Genomic DNA, 19380 nt, shown 5'->3' on the forward strand with positions numbered 1-19380 from the left:
GAGTCCGAAATTCGATTCCGGTTTCATTTATCGTATCCAAGCATTATAATAGCTTTACATTCGCTATTTTCTTATTCTTATTTTTTTCACTTTTCTGGGAACATTTAGCGATTTTTGTTGTCGTGAGCCGGTTCGGTGCGGAAGGGTATGATGCAGATTACTCCGGAGACGCTTAACTCATTAAAAACAATTATTTCGACTTTTTTGCCATAATTTACGGAAACGGTCGCGACACGAGGACTTTCCAGGGATGTCACCCATCCTAGCTCTCCCATCACGCCAGAACGCTTAACTTTATTGTTCTGATTGGGCGAGAGCAGTGCCGCGTGTTGTCCATCGCCGCCCGCTCCACACGTATTCGAGGGATATAAGAATAAACATCCCACTCAATGTTGGGTGCGATCATACCAGCACTAATACACCGGATCCTATCAGAACTCCGAAGTTAAGCGTGCTTGGGCGAGAGCAGTACTTGGATGGGGGTGACCCCCTTGGAAGTCCTCGTTTTCACCCCTTTTCATGTTTTTCTATTTTTGATTACTTGTTGACAGACGTTTTTCGGATCAAATCATTTAAATCTCGACCAGGACCAGATAAGACCTGAAATCAACGTAGCTCAGGCACTGCCGTATTTGGACAAAATTGTAGGCTAATTTGATTGTAAACGGGCAAACGAACGAGACTCATTACTTGGCAATGAGCTGGCGAGATTTTAGCCGAATTCCTTCTCTAAGACCCTCTAATTTGCGATTTTCCGCTTCTGTTAAGCTTCTGTTTCCTCGAGAAATCCGCTTACGAAGTCTAAAATTCGATTCCGATTTCATTTTATCGTATCCCAGGCATAATAATAGCATTACATTCGCTATTTTCTTAATCTTATTTTTTTTCTATTTTCTGGGAACATTTAGCGATTTTTGTTGTCGTGAGCCGGTTCTGTGCGGAAGGGTATGACGCAGATTACTCCGGAGACGGTTAACTCATTAAAAACAATTATTTCAACTGTTTTAGCCATAATTTTTGTAAATGGTCGCGACACGAGGGCTTTCCAGGGAGGTCACCCATCCTAGCTCTGCCATCGCGCTAGCACGCCTAACTTAATTGTTCTGATTGGGCGAGACCAGTGCCGCGTGTTGTCCATCGCCGCCCGCTCCACACGTACTCGAGGGATATAAGAATAAACATCCCACTCAATGTCGGGTGCGATCATACCAGCACTAATACACCGGATCCCATCAGAACTACGAAGTTTAGCGTGCTTGGGCGAGAGCAGTACTTGGATGGGTGACCCCCTGGGAAGTCCTCGTTTGCACCCCTTTTCGTGTTTTTCTATTTTTGATTACTTGTTGACAGACGATTTTCGGCTCAAATCATCTGACTCTCGATCAGGACCAGAGAAGAGATGTGAAATCAACGTAGCTCGGGCACTGCCGGATTTGGACAAAATTGTAGGCTAATTTGATTGTAAACGGACAAACGAACGAGACTCATTAGTCCGCAATGAGCTGGCGAGATTTTAGCCGAATTCCTTCTTTAAGACCCTTTAATTTGCGATTTTCCGCTTCTGTTAAGCTTCCGTTTCCTCGAGAAATTGGCTAAGGAAGTCCGAAATTCGATTCCGATTTCATTTTATCGTATCCCAGGCATAATAATAGCATTACATTCGCTATTTTCTTATTCTTATTTTTTTCTATTTTCTTGGAACATTTAGCGATTTTTGTTGTCGTGAGCCGGTTCTGTGCGGAAGGGTATGACGCAGATTACTCCATAGACGGTTAGCTCATTAAAAACAATTATTTCGACTTTTTTAGCCATAATTTACGTAAATGGTCGCAACACGATGGCTTTCCATGGAGGTCACCCATCCTAGCTCTGCCATCGCGCCAGAACGCTTAACTTAATTGTTCTGATTAGGCGAGACCAGTGCCGTGTGTTGTCCATCGCCGCCCGCTCCACACGTAGTCGAGGGATATAAGAATAAACATCCCACTCAATGTCGGGTGCGATCATACCAGCACTAATACAGCGGATACCATAAGAACCTCGAAGTTAAGGGTGTTTAGACGAGAGCAGTACTTGGATGGGTGACCCCCTGGGAAGTCCTCGTTTGCACCCCTTTTCGTGTTTTTCTATTTTTGATTACTTATTGACAGACGATTTTCGGCTCAAATAATCTGAATCTCGACCGGGACAAGATAATACGTGAAATCAACGTAGCTCGGGCACTGCCGTATTTGGACAAAATTGTAGGCTAATTTGATTGTAAACGGGCAAACGAACGAGACTCGTTACTTTGCAATGAGCTGGCGAGATTTTAGCCGAATTCCTTCTCTAAGACCCTCTAATTTGCGATTTTCCGCTTCTGTTAAGCTTCCATTTCCTCAAGAAATCAGCTTACGAAGTCTAAAATTCGATTTCGGTTTCATTTTATCGTATCCCAGGCATAATAATAGCATTACATTCGCTATTTTCTTATTCTTATTTTTTTCTATTTTCTTGGAACATTTAGCGATTTTTGTTGTCGTGAGCCGGTTCTGTGCGGAAGGGTATGACGCAGATTACTCCATAGACGGTTAACTCATTAAAAACAATTATTTCGACTGTTTTAGCCATAATTTACGTAAATGGTCGCGACACGAGGGCTTTCCAAGGAGGTCACCCATCCTACCTCTGCCATCGCGCTAGCATGCCTAACTTAATTGTTCTGATTGGGCGAGACCAGTGCCGCGTGTTGTCCATCGCCGCCCGCTCCACACGTAGTCGAGGGATATAAGAATAAACATCCCACTCAATGTCGGGTGCGATCATACCAGCACTAATACACCGGATCCCATCAGAACTACGAAGTTTAGCGTGCTTGGGCGAGAGCAGTACTTGGATGGGTGACCCCCTGGGAAGTCCTCGTTTGCACCCCTTTTCGTGTTTTTCTATTTTTGATTACTTGTTGACAGACGATTTTTGGCTCAAATCATCTGACTCTCGACCGGGACCAGAGAAGACATGTGAAATCAACGTAGCTCGGGCACTGCCGGATTTGGACAAAATTGTAGGCTAATTTGATTGTAAACGGACAAACAAACGAGACTCATTAGTCCGCAATGAGCTGGCGAGATTTTAGCCGAATTCCTTCTCTAAGACCCTTTAATTTGCGATTTTCCGCTTCTGTTAAGCTTCCGTTTCCTCGAGAAATTGGCTTAGGAAGTCCGAAATTCGATTCCAGTTTCATTTTATCGTATCCCAGGCATAATAATAGCATTGCATTCGCTATTTTCTTATTCTTATTTTTTTCTATTTTCTTGGAACATTTAGCGATTTTTGTTGTCGTGAGCCGGTTCTGTGCGGAAGGGTATGACGCAGATTACTCCATAGACGGTTAGCTCATTAAAAACAATTATTTCGACTTTTTTAGCCATAATTTACGTAAATGGTCGCAACACGATGGCTTTCCAAGGAGGTCACCCATCCTAGCTCTGCCATCGCGCCAGAACGCTTAACTTAATTGTTCTGATTGGGCGAGACCAGTGCCGCGTGTTGTCCATCGCCGCCCGCTCCACACGTAGTCGAGGGATATAAGAATAAACATCCCACTCAATGTCGGGTGCGATCATACCAGCACTAATACAGCGGATCCCATAAGAACTTCGAAGTTAAGCGTGTTTAGACGAGAGCAGTACTTGGATGGGTGACCCCCTGGGAAGTCCTCGTTTGCACCCCTTTTCGTGTTTTTCTATTTTTGATTACTTATTGACAGACGATTTTCGGCTCAAATAATCTGAATCTCGACCGGGACAAGATAATACGTGAAATCAACGTAGCTCGGGCACTGCCGTATTTGGACAAAATTGTAGGCTAATTTGATTGTAAACGGGCAAACGAACGAGACTCGTTACTTTGCAATGAGCTGGCGAGATTTTAGCCGAATTCCTTCTCTAAGACCCTCTAATTTACGATTTTCCGCTTCTGTTAAGCTTCCGTTTCCTCGAGAAATCCGCTTACGAAGTCTAAAATTCGATTCCGGTTTCATTTTATCGTATCCCAGGCATAATAATAGCATTACTTTTGCTATTTTCTTATTCTTATTTTTTTCTATTTTCTTGGAACATTTAGCGATTTTTGTTGTCGTGAGCCGGTTCTGTGCGGAAGGGTATGACGCAGATTACTCCATAGACGGTTAACTCATTAAAAACAATTATTTCGACTTTTTTAGCCATAATTTACGAAAATGGTCGCAACACGATGGCTTTCCAAGGAGGTCACCCATCCTAGCTCTGCCATCGCGCCAGAACGCTTAACTTAATTGTTCTGATTGGGCGAGACCAGTGCCGCGTGTTGTCCATCGCCGCCCGCTATACACGTTGTCGAGGGATATATGAATAAACATCCCACTCAATGTCGGGTGCGATCATACCAGCACTAATACAGCGGATCCCATAAGAACTTCGAATTTAAGCGTGTTTAGACGAGAGCAGTACTTGGATGGGTGACCCCTTGGGAAGTCCTCGTTTGCACCCCTTTTCGTGTTTTTCTATTTTTGATTACTTATTGACAGACGATTTTCGGCTCAAATAATCTGAATCTCGACCGGGACAAGATAATACGTGAAATCAACATAGCTCGGGCACTGCCGTATTTGGACAAAATTGTAGGCTAATTTGATTGTAAACGGGCAAACGAACGAGACTCGTTACTTTGCAATGAGCTGGCGAGATTTTAGCCGAATTCCTTCTCTAAGACCCTCTAATTTGCGATTTTCCGCTTCTGTTAAGCTTCCGTTTCCTCGAGAAATCCGCTTACGAAGTCTAAAATTCGATTCCGGTTTTATTTTATCGTATCCCAGGCATAATAATAGCATTACATTCGTTATTTTCTTATACTTATTTTTTTTATTTTCTGGGAACATTTAGCGATTTTTGTTGTCGTGAGCCGGTTATGTGCGGAAGGGTATGACGCTGATTACTCCGGAGACGGTTAACTCATTAAAAAAAATTATTTCAACTGTTTTAGCCATAATTTACGTAAATGGTCGCGACACGAGGGCTTTCCAGGGAGGTCACCCATCCTAGCTCTGCCATCGCGCCAGAACGCTTAACTTAATTGTTCTGAATGGGCGAGACCAGTGCCGCGTGTTGTCCATCGCCGCCCGCTCCAAACGTATTCGAGGGATATAAGAATAAACATCCCACTCAATGTCGGTGCAATCATACGATAACTAATACACTGGATCCCATCAGAACTCTGAAGTTAAGCGTGCTTTGTCGAGAGCAATACTACGATGGGTGACCCCCTGGGAAGTCCTTATGTTGCACCCCTTTTCGTGTTTTTCTATTTTTGATTACTTGTTGACAAACGATTTTCGGCTCAAATCATCCGAATCTCGATCAGGACCAGAGAAGACATGTGAAATCAACGTAGCTCAGGCACTGCCGGATTTGGACAAAATTCTAGGCTAATTTAATTGTAAACGGGCAAACGAACGAGACTCATTACTCGGCAATAACCTGGCTAGATTTAAGCCGAATTCCTTCTCTAACGCCCTCTAAATTGCGATTTTCCGCTTTTGTTAAGCTTCCGTTGCCTCAAGAAATCCGCTTAGGAATTCCGAAATTTGATTCTTGTTCCTTTTTATCATATCCCCGCCATAATAATAGCTTTACATTCGCTATTTTCTTCTTCTTATTTTTTTTTCTATTTTCTGGGAACATTTAGCGATTTTTGTTGTCGTGAGCCGGTTCTATGCGAAAGGGTATGACGCAGATTTCTCCGGAGACGGTTAACTCAATAAAAACAATTATTTCGACTGTTTTATCCATAATTTACGTAAACGGTCGCGACACGAGGACATCTCAGGGAGGTCACCCATCCTAGCTCCACCATCGCGCCATAACAATGACCTTCGTGGTTTTGATTGGGCGAGAGCAGTGCCGCGTGTTGTCCATCGCCGCCCGCTCCACACGTAGTCGAGGGATATAAGAATAAACATCCCACTCAATGTCGGGTGCGATCATACCAGCACTAATACACCGGATCCCATCAGAACTACGAAGTTTAGCGCGCTTGGGCGAGAGCAGTACATGGATGGGTGACCCCCTGGGAAGTCCTCGTTTGCACCCCTTTTCGTGTTTTTCTATTTTTGATTACTTGTTGACAGACGATTTTCGGCTCAAATCATCTGACTCTCGACCGGGACCAGAGAAGACATGTGAAATCAACGTAGCTCGGGCACTGCCGGATTTGGACAAAATTGTAGGCTAATTTGATTGTAAACGGACAAACGAACGAGACTCATTAGTCCGCAATGAGCTGGCGAGATTTTAGCCGAATTCCTTCTCTAAGACCCTTTAATTTGCGATTTTCCGCTTCTGTTAAGCTTCCGTTTCCTCGAGAAATTGGCTTAGGAAGTCCGAAATTCGATTCCAGTTTCATTTTATCGTATCCCAGGCATAATAATAGCATTGCATTCGCTATTTTCTTATTCTTATTTTTTTCTATTTTCTTGGAACATTTAGCGATTTTTGTTGTCGTGAGCCGGTTCTCTGCGGAAGGGTATGACGCAGATTACTCCATAGACGGTTAGCTCATTAAAAACAATTGTTTCGACTTTTTTAGCCATAATTTACGTAAATGGTCGCAACACGATGGCTTTCCAAGGAGGTCACCCATCCTAGCTCTGCCATCGCGCCAGAACGCTTAACTTAATTATTCTGATTGGGCGAGACCAGTGCCGCGTGTTGTCCATCGCCGCCCGCTCCACACGTAGTCGAGGGATATAAGAATAAACATCCCACTCAATGTCGGGTGCGATCATACCAGCACTAATACAGCGGATCCCATAAGAACTTCGAAGTTAAGCGTGTTTAAACGAGAGCAGTACTTGGATGGGTGACCCCCTGGGAAGTCTTCGTTTGCACCCCTTTTCGTGTTTTTCTATTTTTGATTACTTATTGACAGACGATTTTCGGCTCAAATAATCTGAATCTCGACCGGGACAAGATAATACGTGAAATCAACGTAGCTCGGGCACTGCCGTATTTGGACAAAATTGTAGGCTAATTTGATTGTAAACGGGCAAACGAACGAGACTCGTTACTTTGCAATGAGCTGGCGAGATTTTAGCCGAATTCCTTCTCTAAGACCCTCTAATTTGCGATTTTCCGCTTCTGTTAAGCTTCCGTTTCCTCGAGAAATCCGCTTACGAAGTCTAAAATTCGATTCCGGTTTCATTTTATCGTATCCCAGGCATAATAATAGCATTACTTTCGCTATTTTCTTATTCTTATTTTTTTCTATTTTCTTGGAACATTTAGCGATTTTTGTTGTCGTGAGCCGGTTCTGTGCGGAAGGGTATGACGCAGATTACTCCATAGACGGTTAACTCATTAAAAACAATTATTTCGACTTTTTTAGCCATAATTTACGAAAATGGTCGCAACACGATGGCTTTCCAAGGAGGTCACCCATCCTAGCTCTGCCATCGCGCCAGAACGCTTAACTTAATTGTTCTGATTGGGCGAGACCAGTGCCGCGTGTTGTCCATCGCCGCCCGCTCTACACGTTGTCGAGGGATATAAGAATAAACATCCCACTCAATGTCGGGTGCGATCATACCAGCACTAATACAGCGGATCCCATAAGAACTTCGAAGTTAAGCGTGTTTAGACGAGAGCAGTACTTGGATGGGTGACCCCTTGGGAAGTCCTCGTTTGCACCCCTTTTCATGTTTTTCTATTTTGGATTACTTATTGACAGACGATTTTCGGCTCAAATAATCTGAATCTCGACCGGGACAAGATAATACGTGAAATCAACGTAGCTCGGGCACTGCCGTATTTGGACAAAATTGTAGGCTAATTTGATTGTAAACGGGCAAACGAACGAGACTCGTTACTTTGCAATGAGCTGGCGAGATTTTAGCCGAATTCCTTCTCTAAGACCCTCTAATTTGCGATTTTCCGCTTCTGTTAAGCTTCCGTTTCCTCGAGAAATCCGCTTACGAAGTCTAAAATTCGATTCCGGTTTTATTTTATCGTATCCCAGGCATAATAATAGCATTACATTCGTTATTTTCTTATACTTATTTTTTTTTATTTTCTGGGAACATTTAGCGATTTTTGTTGTCGTGAGCCGGTTATGTGCGGAAGGGTATGACGCTGATTACTCCGGAGACGGTTAACTCATTAAAAAAAATTATTTCAACTGTTTTAGCCATAATTTACGTAAATGGTCGCGACACGAGGGCTTTCCAGGGAGGTCACCCATCCTAGCTCTGCCATCGCGCCAGAACGCTTAACTTAATTGTTCTGAATGGGCGAGACCAGTGCCGCGTGTTGTCCATCGCCGCCCGCTCCAAACGTATTCGAGGGATATAAGAATAAACATCCCACTCAATGTCGGTGCGATCATACGAGAACTAATACACCGGATCCCATCAGAACTCTGAAGTTAAGCGTGCTTGGTCGAGAGCAATACTACGATGGGTGACCCCCTGGGAAGTCCTTATGTTGCACCCCTTTTCGTGTTTTTCTATTTTTGATTCCTTGTTGACAAACGATTTTCGGCTCAAATCATCCGAATCTCGATCAGGACCAGAGAAGACATGTGAAATCAACGTAGCTCAGGCACTGCCGGATTTGGACAAAATTCTAGGCTAATTTAATTGTAAACGGGCAAACGAACGAGACTCATTACTCCGCAATAAGCTGGCGAGATTTAAGCCGAATTCCTTCTCTAACGCCCTCTAAATTGCGATTTTCCGCTTTTGTTAAGCTTCCGTTTCCTCAAGAAATCCGCTTAGGAATTCCGAAATTTGATTCTTGTTCCTTTTTATCATATCCCCGCCATAATAATAGCTTTACATTCGCTATTTTCTTCTTCTTATTTTTTTTTCTATTTTCTAGGAACATTTAGCGATTTTTGTTGTCGTGAGCCGGTTCTATGCGAAAGGGTATGACGCAGATTTCTCTGGAGACGGTTAACTCATTAAAAACAATTATTTCGACTGTTTTATCCATAATTTACGTAAACGGTCGCGACACGAGGACATCTCAGGGAGGTCACCCATCCTAGCTCCACCATCGCGCCATAACAATTAACTTCATGGTTTTGATTGGGCGAGAGCTTTGCCGCGTGTTGTCCATCGCCGCCCGCTCCACACGTACTCGAGGGATATAAGAATAAACATCCCACTCAATGTCGGGTGCGATCATACCTCCACTAATACACCGGATCCCATCAGAACTCCAAAGTTAAGTGTGTTTGGGCGAGAGCAGTACTTGGATGGGTGACCCCCAGGGAAGTCCTCATGTTGCACCCCTTTTCGTGTTTTTCTATTTTTGATTACTTGTTGACAGACGATTTTCGGCTCAAATCATCTGACTCTCGATTAGTACCACAGAAGACATGTGAAATCAACGTAGCTCGGGCACTACCGGATTTGGAAAAATTTGTAGGCTAATTTGATTGTAAACGGGCAAACGAACGAGACACATTACTCCGCAATGAGCTGGCGAGGTTTTAGCCGAATTCCTTCTCTAAGACCCTCTAATTCGCGATTTTCCGCTTCTGTTAAGCTTCCGTTTCCTCAAAAAATCAGCTTAATAAGTACAAAATTCGATTCCGGTTCCATTTTATCGTATCCAAGTCATAATAATAGCTTTACATTCGCTATTTTCTTATTCTTATTTTTTTTTCTATTTTCTGGGAACATTTAGCGATTTTTGTTGTCGTGAGCCGGTTCTGTGCGGAAGGGTATGACGCAGATTACTCCTGAGACAGTTAACTCATTAAAAACAATTATTTTAACTGTTTTTTCCATAATTTACGTAAACGGTCGCGACACGAGGACTTCACAGGGAGGTCACCCATCCTAGATCTGCCATCGCGCCAGAACGATTAACCTCATGGTTCTGATTGGGCGAGAGCAGTGACGCGTGTTGTCCATCGCCGCCCGCTCCACACGTACTCGAGGGATATAAGAATAAACATCCCACTCAATGTCGGGTGCGATCATACCACCACTAATACACCGGATCCCATCAGAACTCCAAAGTTAAGTGTGTTTGGGCGAGAGCAGTACTTGGATGGGTGACCCCCAGGGAAGTCCTCATGTTGCACCCCTTTTCGTGTTTTTCTATTTTTGATTACTTGTTGACAGACGATTTTCGGCTCAAATCATCTGACTCTCGATCAGTACCACAGAAGACATGTGAAATCAACGTAGCTCGGGCACTACCGGATTTGGAAAAATTTGTAGGCTAATTTGATAGTAAACGGGCAAACGAACGAGACTCATTACTCCGCAATGAGCTGGCGAGATTTTAGACGAATTCCTTCTCTAAGACCCTCTAGTTTGAGATTTTCCGCTTCTGTTAAGCTTCTGTTTCTTCGAGAAATCCTCTTAGGAAGTCCGAAATTAGATTCCAGTTCTATTTTATCGTATCTCAAGCATAATAATAGCTTTACATTCGCTATTTTGTTCTTATTATTTTTTTCTATTTTCTGGGAACATTTAGCGATTTTTGTTGTCGTGAGCCGGTGCTGTGCGGAAGGATATGACGCAGATTACTCCGGAGACGGTTAACTCATTAAAAACAATTATTTCGACTGTTTTAGCCATAATTTACGTAAAAGGTCGCGACACGAGGACTTCTAAGGAAGGTCACCCATCCTAGGTTTGCTATCGCGCCAGAACGCTTAACTTCATGGTTCTGATTGGGCGAGAGCAGTGCCGCGTGTTGTCCATTGCCGCCCGCTCCACACGTACTCGAGGGATATAAGAATAAACATAAAACTCAATGTCAGGTGCGATCATACCAGCACTAATGCACCGGATCCCATCAGAACTCCGAAGTTAAGCGTGCTTGGGCGAGAGCAGTACTAGGATATGTGACCCCCTGGGAAGTCCTCGTGTTGCATCTCTTTTCGTGTTTTTATATTTTTGATTACTTGTTGACAGACAATTTTCGGCTCAAATCATTTGAATCTCGATCGGGACCAGATAAGACATGTGAAATCAACGCAGCTCAGGCACTGCCGGATTTGGACAAAATTGTAGGCTAATTTGATTGTAAACGGGCAAACGAACGAGACTCATTACTCCGCATTGAGCTGGTGAGATTTTAGCCGAATTCCTTCTCTAAGACCCTCTAATTTGCGATTTTTCGCTTCTGTTAAGCTTCCGTTTCCTAGAGAAATCCACTTAGAAAGTCTGAAATTCGATTCCAGTTCCATTTTATCGTATCTCAGGAATAATAATAGCTTTACATTCCCTATTACTTCTTCTAATTTTTTTCTATTTTCTGGGAACATTTAGCGATTTTTGTTGTCGTGAGCCGGTGCTGTGCGAAAGGGTATGACGCAGATTACTCCGGAGACGGTTAACTCATTAAAAACAATTATTTCGACTGTTTTAGCCATAATTTACGTAAACGGTCGCGACACGAGGGCTTCCCAGGGACGTCACCCATCCTAGCTCTGCCATCGCGCCAGAACGCTTAATTTCATGGTTCTGATTGGGCGAGAGCAGTGCCGCGTGTTGTCCATCGTCGCCCGCTCCACACGTACTCGAGGGATATAAGAATAAACATCCCACTCAATGTCGGGTGCGATAATACCAGCACTAATGCATTGGATCCCATCAGAACTCCGAAGTTAAGCTTGCTTTGGCGAGAGCAGTACTTGGATGGGTGACCCCCTGGGATGTCCTCGTGTTGCATCCCTTTTCGTAGCCTAATTTTATTGTAAACGGTCTTAGCCGAATTCATTCTCTAAGACCCTCTAATTTGCGATTTTTCGGTTCTGTTAAGCTTCCGTTTCCTCGAGAAATCTGCTTAGGAAGTCCGAAATTTGATTCCTGTTCCATTTTATCGTATCCCAGACATAATAATAGCTTTACATTCGCTATTTTCTTTTTCTTATTTTTTTCTATTTTCTGGGAACATTTAGCGATTTTTGTTGTCGTGAGCCGGTGCTGTGCGGAAGGGTAGGACGCAGATTACTCCGGAGACGGTTAACTCATTAAAAACAATTATTTTGACTTTTTTAGCCATAATTTACGTAAACGGTCGCGACACGAGGAGTTCCCAAGGAGGTCACCCTTCTTAGCTCTTCCATCGCGCCAGAACGCTTAACTTAATGGTTCTGATTGGGCGAGAGGAGTGCGGCGTGTTGTCCATTGCCGCCCGCTTGACACGCACTCGAGGGATATAAGAATAAACATCAAACTCAATGTCGGGTGCGATCATACCAGCACTTATGCACCGGATCCCGTCAAAACTCCGAAATTAAGTGTGCTTGGGCGAGAGCGGTACTAGGATGGGTGACCCCCTGGGAAGTCCTTGTGTTGCATCCCTTTTCGTGTTTTTATATTTTTGATTACTTGTTGACATACAATTTTCGGCTCAAATCATCTGAATCTCGATCGGGACCAGATAAGACGTGAAATCAACGTAGCTCGGGCACTGCCGGATTTGGACAAAATTGTAGCCTAATTTGATTGTAAACGGGTAAACGAACGAAACTCATTAATCCGCAATGAGCTGGCGAGATTTTATCCGAATTTCTTCTCTATGACCCTCTAATTTGCGATTTTCCGCTTCTGTTAAGCTTCCGTTTCCTCGAGAAATCCGCTTAGGAAGTCCGAAATTCGATTCCGATTTCATTTTATCGAATCCCAGGCATAATAATAGCTTTACATTCGCTATTTTCTTATTCTTATTTTTTTTCTATTTTCTGTAAACATTTAGCAATTTTTGTTGTCGTGAGCCGGTTCTGTGCGGAAGGGTATGACGCAGATTACTCCGTAGACGGTTAACTCATTAAAAGCAATTATTTCGACTGTTTTAGCCTTAATTTACGTAAACGGTCGCGACACGAGGACTTCCCAGGACGGTCACCCATCCTAGCTCTGCCATCGCTCCAGAAAGCTTAACTTCATGGTTCTGATTGGGCGAGAGCAGTGCCGCGTGTTTTCCATCGTGGCCCGCTCCACACGTACTTGAGGGATATAAGAACAAACATCCCACACAATGTCGGTTGCGATCATACCAGCAATAATGCACCGGATCCCATCAGAACTCCGAAGTTAAGCGTGCTTGGGCGAGAGCAGTACTAGGATGGGTTACCCCCTGCGAAGTCCTCGTGTTTTACCCCTTTTTGTGTTTTTCTATTTTTGATTACTTGTTAACAAACGATTTTCTGCTCAAATCCTCTGAATCTCGACCGGGACCAGATAAGACGTGAAATCAATGTAGCTCGTGCACTGCCGTATTTCGACAAAATTGTAGCCTAATTTGATTGTAAACGGGCAAACGAACGAGACTCATTACTTTGCAATGAGCTGGCGAGATTTTAGCCGAATTCCTTCTCTAAGATCCTCTAATTTGCGATTTTCCGATTCTGTTAAGCTTCCGATTCCTCGAGAAATCCACTTAGGAAGTCCGAAATTCGCTTCCGGTTTCATTTTATCGTATCACAGGCATAATAATAGCTTTACATTCCCTATTTTCTTATTCTTATTTTTTTTTCTATTTTCATTAAACATTTAGCGATTTTTGTTGTCGTGAGCCGGTTCTGTGCTGAAGGGTATGACGCAGATTACTCCGGAGACGGTTAACTCATTAAAAACAATTATTTCGACTGTTTTAGCCATAATTTACGTAAACGGTCGCGACACGAGGACTTCCCAGGGATGTCACCCATCCTAGCTCTTCCATCGCGCCAGAAAGCTTACCTTCATGGTTCAGATTCGGCGAGAGCAGTGCCACGTGTTGTCCATCGCCGCCCGCTCCACACGTACTCGAGGGATATAAGAATAAACATCCCACTAAATGTCGGGTGCGATCATACCAGCACTAATGCACCGGATCCCATCAGAACTCCGAAGTTAAGCATGCTTGGGCGAGAGCAATACTAGGATGGGAGACCCTTTGGGAAGTCCTCGTGTTGCACCCATTTTCGTATTTTTCTATTTTTGATTACTTGTTGACAGACAATTTTCAGCTTAAATCATCTGAATCCCGATCGGGACCAGATAAGACGTGAAATCAACGTAGCTCAGGCACTGCCGGATTTGGACAAAATTGTAGCCTAATTTGATTGTAAACGGGCAAACGAACGAGACTCATTACTTCACAATGAGCTGGCGAGATTTTAGCCGAATTCCTTCTCTAAGACCCTCTAATTTGCGATTTTCCGATTCTGTTAATCTTCCGATTACTTGAGAAATCCGCTTAGGAAGTCCGAAATTCGCTTCCGGTTTCATTTTATCGTATCCCAGGCATAATAATAACTTTACATTCCCTATTTTCTTATTCTTATTTTTTTTCTATTTTCATGGAACATTTAGAGATTTTTGTTGTCGTGAGCCGGTTCTGTGCGGAAGGGTATGGCAGAGATTACTCCGGAGACGGTTAACTCATTAAAAACAATTATTTCGACTGTTTTAGCCATAATTTACGTAAATGATCGCGACACGAGAACTTCCCAGGGATGTCACCCATCCTAACTCTTCCATCGCGCCAGAAAGCTTAACTTCATGGTTCTGATTCGGCGAGAGCAGTGCCACGTGTTGTCCATAGCCGCCCACTCCACACGTACTCGAGGGATATAAGAATAAACATCCCACTCAATGTCGGGTGCGATCATACCAGCACTAATGCACCGGATCCCATCAGAACTCCGAAGTTAAGCATGCTTGGGCGAGAGCAGTACTAGGATGGGAGACCCTCTGGGAAGTCCTCGTGTTGCACCCCTTTTCGTATTTTTGTATTTTTGATTACTTGTTGACGGACAATTTTCGGCTCAAATCATCTGAATCCCGATCGGGACCAGATAAGACGTGAAATCAACGTAGCTCGGGCACTGCCGGATTTGGACAAAATTGTAGCCTAATTTGATTGTAAACGGGCAAACGAACGAGACTCATTACTCCGCAAAGAGCTGACGAGATTTTAGCCGAATTCCTTCTCTAAGACCCTCTAATTTGCGATTTTCCGCTTCTGTTAAGCTTCCGGTTCCTCGAGAAATCCGCTTAGGAAGTCCGAAATTCGATTTCGGTTTTATTTTAACGTATCCCAGGCATAATAATAGCTATACATTCACTATTTTCATATTCTTATTTTTTTTTCTATTTTCTGGGAACTTTTAGCGATTTTTGTTGTCGTGAGCCGGTTTAATGCGGAAGGGCATGACGCAGATTACTCCGGAGACAGTTAACTCATTAAAAGCAATTATTTCGACTGTTTTAGCCTTAATTTACGTAAACGGTCGCGACACGAGGACTTCCCAGGACGGTCACCCATCCTAGCTCTGCCATCGCTCCAGAAAGCTTAACTTCATGGTTCTGATTGGGCGAGAGCAGTGCCGCGTGTTTTCCATCGTGGCCCGCTCCACACGTACTTGAGGGATATAAGAACAAACATCCCACACAATGTCGGTTGCGATCATACCAGCAATAATGCACCGGATCCCATCAGAACTCCGAAGTTAAGCGTGCTTGGGCGAGAGCAGTACTAGGATGGGTTACCCCCTGCGAAGTCCTCGTGTTTTACCCCTTTTTGTGTTTTTCTATTTTTGATTACTTGTTAACAAACGATTTTCTGCTCAAATCCTCTGAATCTCGACCGGGACCAGATAAGACGTGAAATCAATGTAGCTCGTGCACTGCCGTATTTCGACAAAATTGTAGCCTAATTTGATTGTAAACGGGCAAACGAACGAGACTCATTACTTTGCAATGAGCTGGCGAGATTTTAGCCGAATTCCTTCTCTAAGATCCTCTAATTTGCGATTTTCCGATTCTGTTAAGCTTCCGATTACTCGACAAATCCGCTTAGGAAGTCCGAAATTCGCTTCCGGTTTCATTTTATCGTATCCCAGGCATAATAATAGCTTTACATTCCCTATTTTCTTATTCTTATTTTTTTTCTATTTTCGGGGAACATTTAGCGATTTTTTTTGTCGTGAACCGGTTCTGTGCGGAAGGGTATGACGGAGATTACTCCGGAGACGGTTAACTCATTAAAAACAATTATTTCGACTGTTTTAGCCATAATTTACGTAAACGGTCGCGACACAAGGACTTCCCAGGGATGTCACCCATCCTAGCTCTTCCATCGCGCCAGAAAGCTTAACTTCATGGTTCTGATTCGGCGAGAGCAGTGCCACGTGTTTTCCATCGCCGCCCGCTCCACACGTACTCGAGGGATATAAGAATAAACATCGCACTCAATGTCGGGTGCGATCATACCAGCACTAATGCACCGGATCCAATCAGAACTCCGAAGTTAAGCATGCTTGGGCGAGAGCAGTACTAGGATGGGAGACCCTCTGGGAAGTCATCGTGTTGCACCCCTTTTCGTATTTTTCTATTTTTGATTACTTGTTGACAGACAATTTTTGGCTCAAATCATCTGAATCCCGATCGGGACCAGATAAGACGTGAAATCAACGTAGCTCAGGCATTGCCGGATTTGGACAAAATTGTAGCCTAATTTGATTGTAAACGGGCAAACGAACATGACTCATTACTTCGCAATGAGCTGGCGAGATTTTATCCGAATTCCTTCTCTAAGACCCTCTAATTTGCGATTTTCCGATTCTGTTAAGCTTCCGATTACTCGAGAAATCCGCTTAGGAAGTCCGAAATTCGCTTCCGATTTCATTTTATCGTATCCCAGGCATAATAATAGCTTTTCATTCCCTATTTTCTTATTCTTATTTTTTTTTCTATTTTCATGGAACATTTAGCGATTTTTGTTGTCGTGAGCCGGTTCTGTGCGGAAGGGTATGACGGAGATTACTCCGGAGACGGTTAACTCATTAAAAACAATTATTTCAACTGTTTTAGCCATAATTTACGTAAACGGTCGCGACACGAGGACTTCCCAGGGATGTCACCCATCCTAGCTCTTCCATTGCGCCAGAACGCTTAACTTCATTGTTCTGATTGGGCGAGAGCAGTGCCGCGTGTTGTCTATCGCCGCTCTCTCCACACGTACTCGAGGGATATAAGAATAAACATACCACTCAATGTCGGGTGCAATCATACCAGCACTAATACACCGTATTCCATCATAACTCCGAAGTTAAGCGTGCTTGGGCGAGAGCAGTACCAGGATGGGTGTCTCTTTGGGAAGTTCTCGTGTTGCACCCCTTTTCGTGTTTTTCTATTTTTGATTACTTATTGACAGACGATTTTCGGCTCAAATAATCTGAATCTCGATCAGGACCAGAGAAGACATGTGAAATCAACGTAGCTCGGGCACTGCCGGATTTGGACAAAATTGTAGCCTAATTTGATTGTAAACGGGCAAACGAACGAGACTCATTACTTCGCAATGAGCTGGCGAGATTTTATCCGAATTCCTTCTCTAAGACCCTCTAATTTGCGATTTTCCGATTCTGTTAAGCTTCCGATTACTCGAGAAATCCGCTTAGGAAGTCCGAAATTCGCTTCCGGTTTCATTTTATCGTATCCCAGGCATAATAATAGCTTTACATTCCCTATTTTCTTATTCTTATTTTTTCTTCTATTTTCATGGAACATTTAGCGATTTTTGTTGTCGTGAGCCGATTCTGTACGGAAGGGTATGACACAGATTACTCCGGAGACGGTTAACTCATTAAAAACAATTATTTCGACTGTTTTAGCCATAATTTACGTAAACGGTCGCGACACGAGGACTTCCCAGGGATGTCACCCATCCTAGCTCTTCCATCGCGCCAGAAAGCTTAACTTCATGGTTCTGATTCGGCGAGATCAGTGCCACGTGTTTTCCATCGCCGCCCGCTCCACACGTACTCGAGGGATATAAGAATAAACATCCCACTCAATGTCGGGTGCGATCATACCAACACTAATGCACCGGATCCCATCAGAACTCCGAAGTTAAGCATGCTTGGGCGAGAGCAGTACTAGGATGAGAGACCCTCTGGGAAGTCCTCGTGTTGCACCCGTTTTCGTATTTTTCTATTTTTGATTACTTGATGACAAACAATTTTCGGCTCAAATCATCTGAATCCCGATCGGGACCAGATAAGAAGTGAAATCAACGTAGCTCGGGCACTGCCGGATTTGGACAAAATTGTAGCCTAATTTGATTGTAAACGGGCAAACGAACGAGACTCATTACTTCTCAATGAGCTGGCGAGATTTTAGCCGAATTCCTTCTCTAAGACCCTCTAATTTGCGATTTTCCGCTTCGCTTTCCTTGAGAAATTCGCTTAGGAAGTCCGAAATTCGATTCCGGTTTCATTTTATCGTATCCCAGGCATAATAATAGCTTTACATTCGCTATTTTCTTCTTCTTATTTTTTTTCTATTTTCTAGGAACATTTAGCGATTTTTGTTGTCGTGAGCCGGTTCTGTGCGGAAGCGTATTAAGTAGATTATTCCGGAGACGGTTAACTCATTAAAAACAATTATTTCGACTGTTTTATCCATAATTTACGTAAACGGTCGCGACACGAGGACTTCCCAGGGAGGTCACCCATCCTAGCTCTACCATCGCGCCAAAACGCTTAACTTCATGGTTCTGATTGGGCGAGAGCACTGCCGCGTGTTGTCTATCGCCGCCCGCTCCACACGTCCTCTAGGATATAAGAATAAACATCCCACACAATGTCGGGTGCGATCATACGAGCAATAATGCACCGGATTCCATCAGAACTCCGAAGTTAAGCGTGCTTGGGCAAGAGCAGTACTAGGATGGATGACCCCCTGGGAAGTCCTCGTGTTGTACCCCTTTTCGTGTTTTTCTATTTTTGATTACTTGTTGACAGACGATTTTCTGCTCAAATCCTCTGAATCTCGACCGGGACCAGATAAGACGTGAAATCAACGTAGCTCGGGCACTGCCGTATTTCGACAAAATTGTAGCCTAATTTGATTGTAAACGGGCAAACGAACGAGACTCATTACTTTGCAATGAGCTGGCGAGATTTTAGCCGAATTCCTTCTCTAAGACCCTCTAATTTGCGATTTTCCTCTTCTGTTAAGCTTCCGTTTCCTCGAGAAATCCGTTTAGGAAGTCCGAAATTCGATTTTGGTTTCATTTTATCGTATCCCAGGCATAATAATAGATTTACATTCGCTATTTTCTTCTTCTTATTTTTTTTTTCTATTTTCTGAGAACATTTAGCGATTTTTTGTGTCGTGAGCCGGTTCTGTGCGAAAGGGTATGACGCAGATTACTCTGGAGACGGTTAACTCATTAAAAATAATTATTTCGACTTTTTTAGCTATAATTTACGTAAACGATCGCGACACGGGGACTTCACAGGGAGGTCACCCATCCTAGCTCTGCCATCGCGCCAGAACGCTTAACTTCATGGTTCTGATTGGGCGAGAGTAGTGCCGCATTTTGTCCATTGCCGCCCGCTCCACAC

General features: G+C 43.6%; 15 non-coding genes and 9 pseudogenes across 15 annotated transcripts; all 24 read left to right on the plus strand.

The window, feature by feature from the left end:
• The first annotated feature begins 394 nt into the window (after positions 1 to 394).
• LOC142510805 (5S ribosomal RNA) lies at positions 395 to 514 on the plus strand (annotated as a pseudogene).
• A 681-nt stretch (positions 515 to 1195) lies between these two features.
• LOC142507827 (5S ribosomal RNA) lies at positions 1196 to 1313 on the plus strand. The gene has a single exon (XR_012806070.1). It is a non-coding gene; the product is annotated as a 5S ribosomal RNA (ribosomal RNA).
• Positions 1314 to 1995: 682 nt separating this feature from the next.
• On the plus strand, positions 1996 to 2113 carry LOC142512531 (5S ribosomal RNA; annotated as a pseudogene).
• A 680-nt stretch (positions 2114 to 2793) lies between these two features.
• LOC142507829 (5S ribosomal RNA) lies at positions 2794 to 2911 on the plus strand. The gene has a single exon (XR_012806071.1). It is a non-coding gene; the product is annotated as a 5S ribosomal RNA (ribosomal RNA).
• A 682-nt stretch (positions 2912 to 3593) lies between these two features.
• Positions 3594 to 3711, plus strand: LOC142510885 (5S ribosomal RNA; annotated as a pseudogene).
• A 680-nt stretch (positions 3712 to 4391) lies between these two features.
• Positions 4392 to 4509, plus strand: LOC142512012 (5S ribosomal RNA; annotated as a pseudogene).
• A 678-nt stretch (positions 4510 to 5187) lies between these two features.
• Positions 5188 to 5306, plus strand: LOC142512380 (5S ribosomal RNA; annotated as a pseudogene).
• A 684-nt stretch (positions 5307 to 5990) lies between these two features.
• LOC142510795 (5S ribosomal RNA) lies at positions 5991 to 6108 on the plus strand (annotated as a pseudogene).
• Positions 6109 to 6790: 682 nt separating this feature from the next.
• Positions 6791 to 6908, plus strand: LOC142512206 (5S ribosomal RNA; annotated as a pseudogene).
• Positions 6909 to 7588: 680 nt separating this feature from the next.
• On the plus strand, positions 7589 to 7706 carry LOC142511070 (5S ribosomal RNA; annotated as a pseudogene).
• Positions 7707 to 8385: 679 nt separating this feature from the next.
• LOC142511551 (5S ribosomal RNA) lies at positions 8386 to 8504 on the plus strand (annotated as a pseudogene).
• Positions 8505 to 9188: 684 nt separating this feature from the next.
• On the plus strand, positions 9189 to 9307 carry LOC142507355 (5S ribosomal RNA). The gene has a single exon (XR_012805615.1). It is a non-coding gene; the product is annotated as a 5S ribosomal RNA (ribosomal RNA).
• Positions 9308 to 9991: 684 nt separating this feature from the next.
• Positions 9992 to 10110, plus strand: LOC142506906 (5S ribosomal RNA). The gene has a single exon (XR_012805179.1). It is a non-coding gene; the product is annotated as a 5S ribosomal RNA (ribosomal RNA).
• A 682-nt stretch (positions 10111 to 10792) lies between these two features.
• LOC142514967 (5S ribosomal RNA) lies at positions 10793 to 10911 on the plus strand. The gene has a single exon (XR_012810836.1). It is a non-coding gene; the product is annotated as a 5S ribosomal RNA (ribosomal RNA).
• A 681-nt stretch (positions 10912 to 11592) lies between these two features.
• LOC142509754 (5S ribosomal RNA) lies at positions 11593 to 11711 on the plus strand. Its single transcript, XR_012807910.1, has one exon. It is a non-coding gene; the product is annotated as a 5S ribosomal RNA (ribosomal RNA).
• Positions 11712 to 12224: 513 nt separating this feature from the next.
• LOC142507198 (5S ribosomal RNA) lies at positions 12225 to 12343 on the plus strand. The gene has a single exon (XR_012805460.1). It is a non-coding gene; the product is annotated as a 5S ribosomal RNA (ribosomal RNA).
• Positions 12344 to 13024: 681 nt separating this feature from the next.
• LOC142507604 (5S ribosomal RNA) lies at positions 13025 to 13143 on the plus strand. Its single transcript, XR_012805857.1, has one exon. It is a non-coding gene; the product is annotated as a 5S ribosomal RNA (ribosomal RNA).
• Positions 13144 to 13825: 682 nt separating this feature from the next.
• On the plus strand, positions 13826 to 13944 carry LOC142514936 (5S ribosomal RNA). Its single transcript, XR_012810807.1, has one exon. It is a non-coding gene; the product is annotated as a 5S ribosomal RNA (ribosomal RNA).
• A 681-nt stretch (positions 13945 to 14625) lies between these two features.
• Positions 14626 to 14744, plus strand: LOC142512490 (5S ribosomal RNA). The gene has a single exon (XR_012808847.1). It is a non-coding gene; the product is annotated as a 5S ribosomal RNA (ribosomal RNA).
• Positions 14745 to 15426: 682 nt separating this feature from the next.
• LOC142507605 (5S ribosomal RNA) lies at positions 15427 to 15545 on the plus strand. The gene has a single exon (XR_012805858.1). It is a non-coding gene; the product is annotated as a 5S ribosomal RNA (ribosomal RNA).
• Positions 15546 to 16226: 681 nt separating this feature from the next.
• Positions 16227 to 16345, plus strand: LOC142516899 (5S ribosomal RNA). The gene has a single exon (XR_012812670.1). It is a non-coding gene; the product is annotated as a 5S ribosomal RNA (ribosomal RNA).
• Positions 16346 to 17027: 682 nt separating this feature from the next.
• Positions 17028 to 17146, plus strand: LOC142508126 (5S ribosomal RNA). Its single transcript, XR_012806355.1, has one exon. It is a non-coding gene; the product is annotated as a 5S ribosomal RNA (ribosomal RNA).
• Positions 17147 to 17830: 684 nt separating this feature from the next.
• On the plus strand, positions 17831 to 17949 carry LOC142506379 (5S ribosomal RNA). The gene has a single exon (XR_012804673.1). It is a non-coding gene; the product is annotated as a 5S ribosomal RNA (ribosomal RNA).
• A 669-nt stretch (positions 17950 to 18618) lies between these two features.
• On the plus strand, positions 18619 to 18737 carry LOC142508427 (5S ribosomal RNA). The gene has a single exon (XR_012806639.1). It is a non-coding gene; the product is annotated as a 5S ribosomal RNA (ribosomal RNA).
• The last annotated feature ends 643 nt before the right edge of the window (positions 18738 to 19380 follow it).

This window comes from Primulina tabacum, chromosome 10, assembly GCF_025594145.1.
Source record: "Primulina tabacum isolate GXHZ01 chromosome 10, ASM2559414v2, whole genome shotgun sequence".
Taxonomy (NCBI): domain Eukaryota; kingdom Viridiplantae; phylum Streptophyta; class Magnoliopsida; order Lamiales; family Gesneriaceae; genus Primulina; species Primulina tabacum.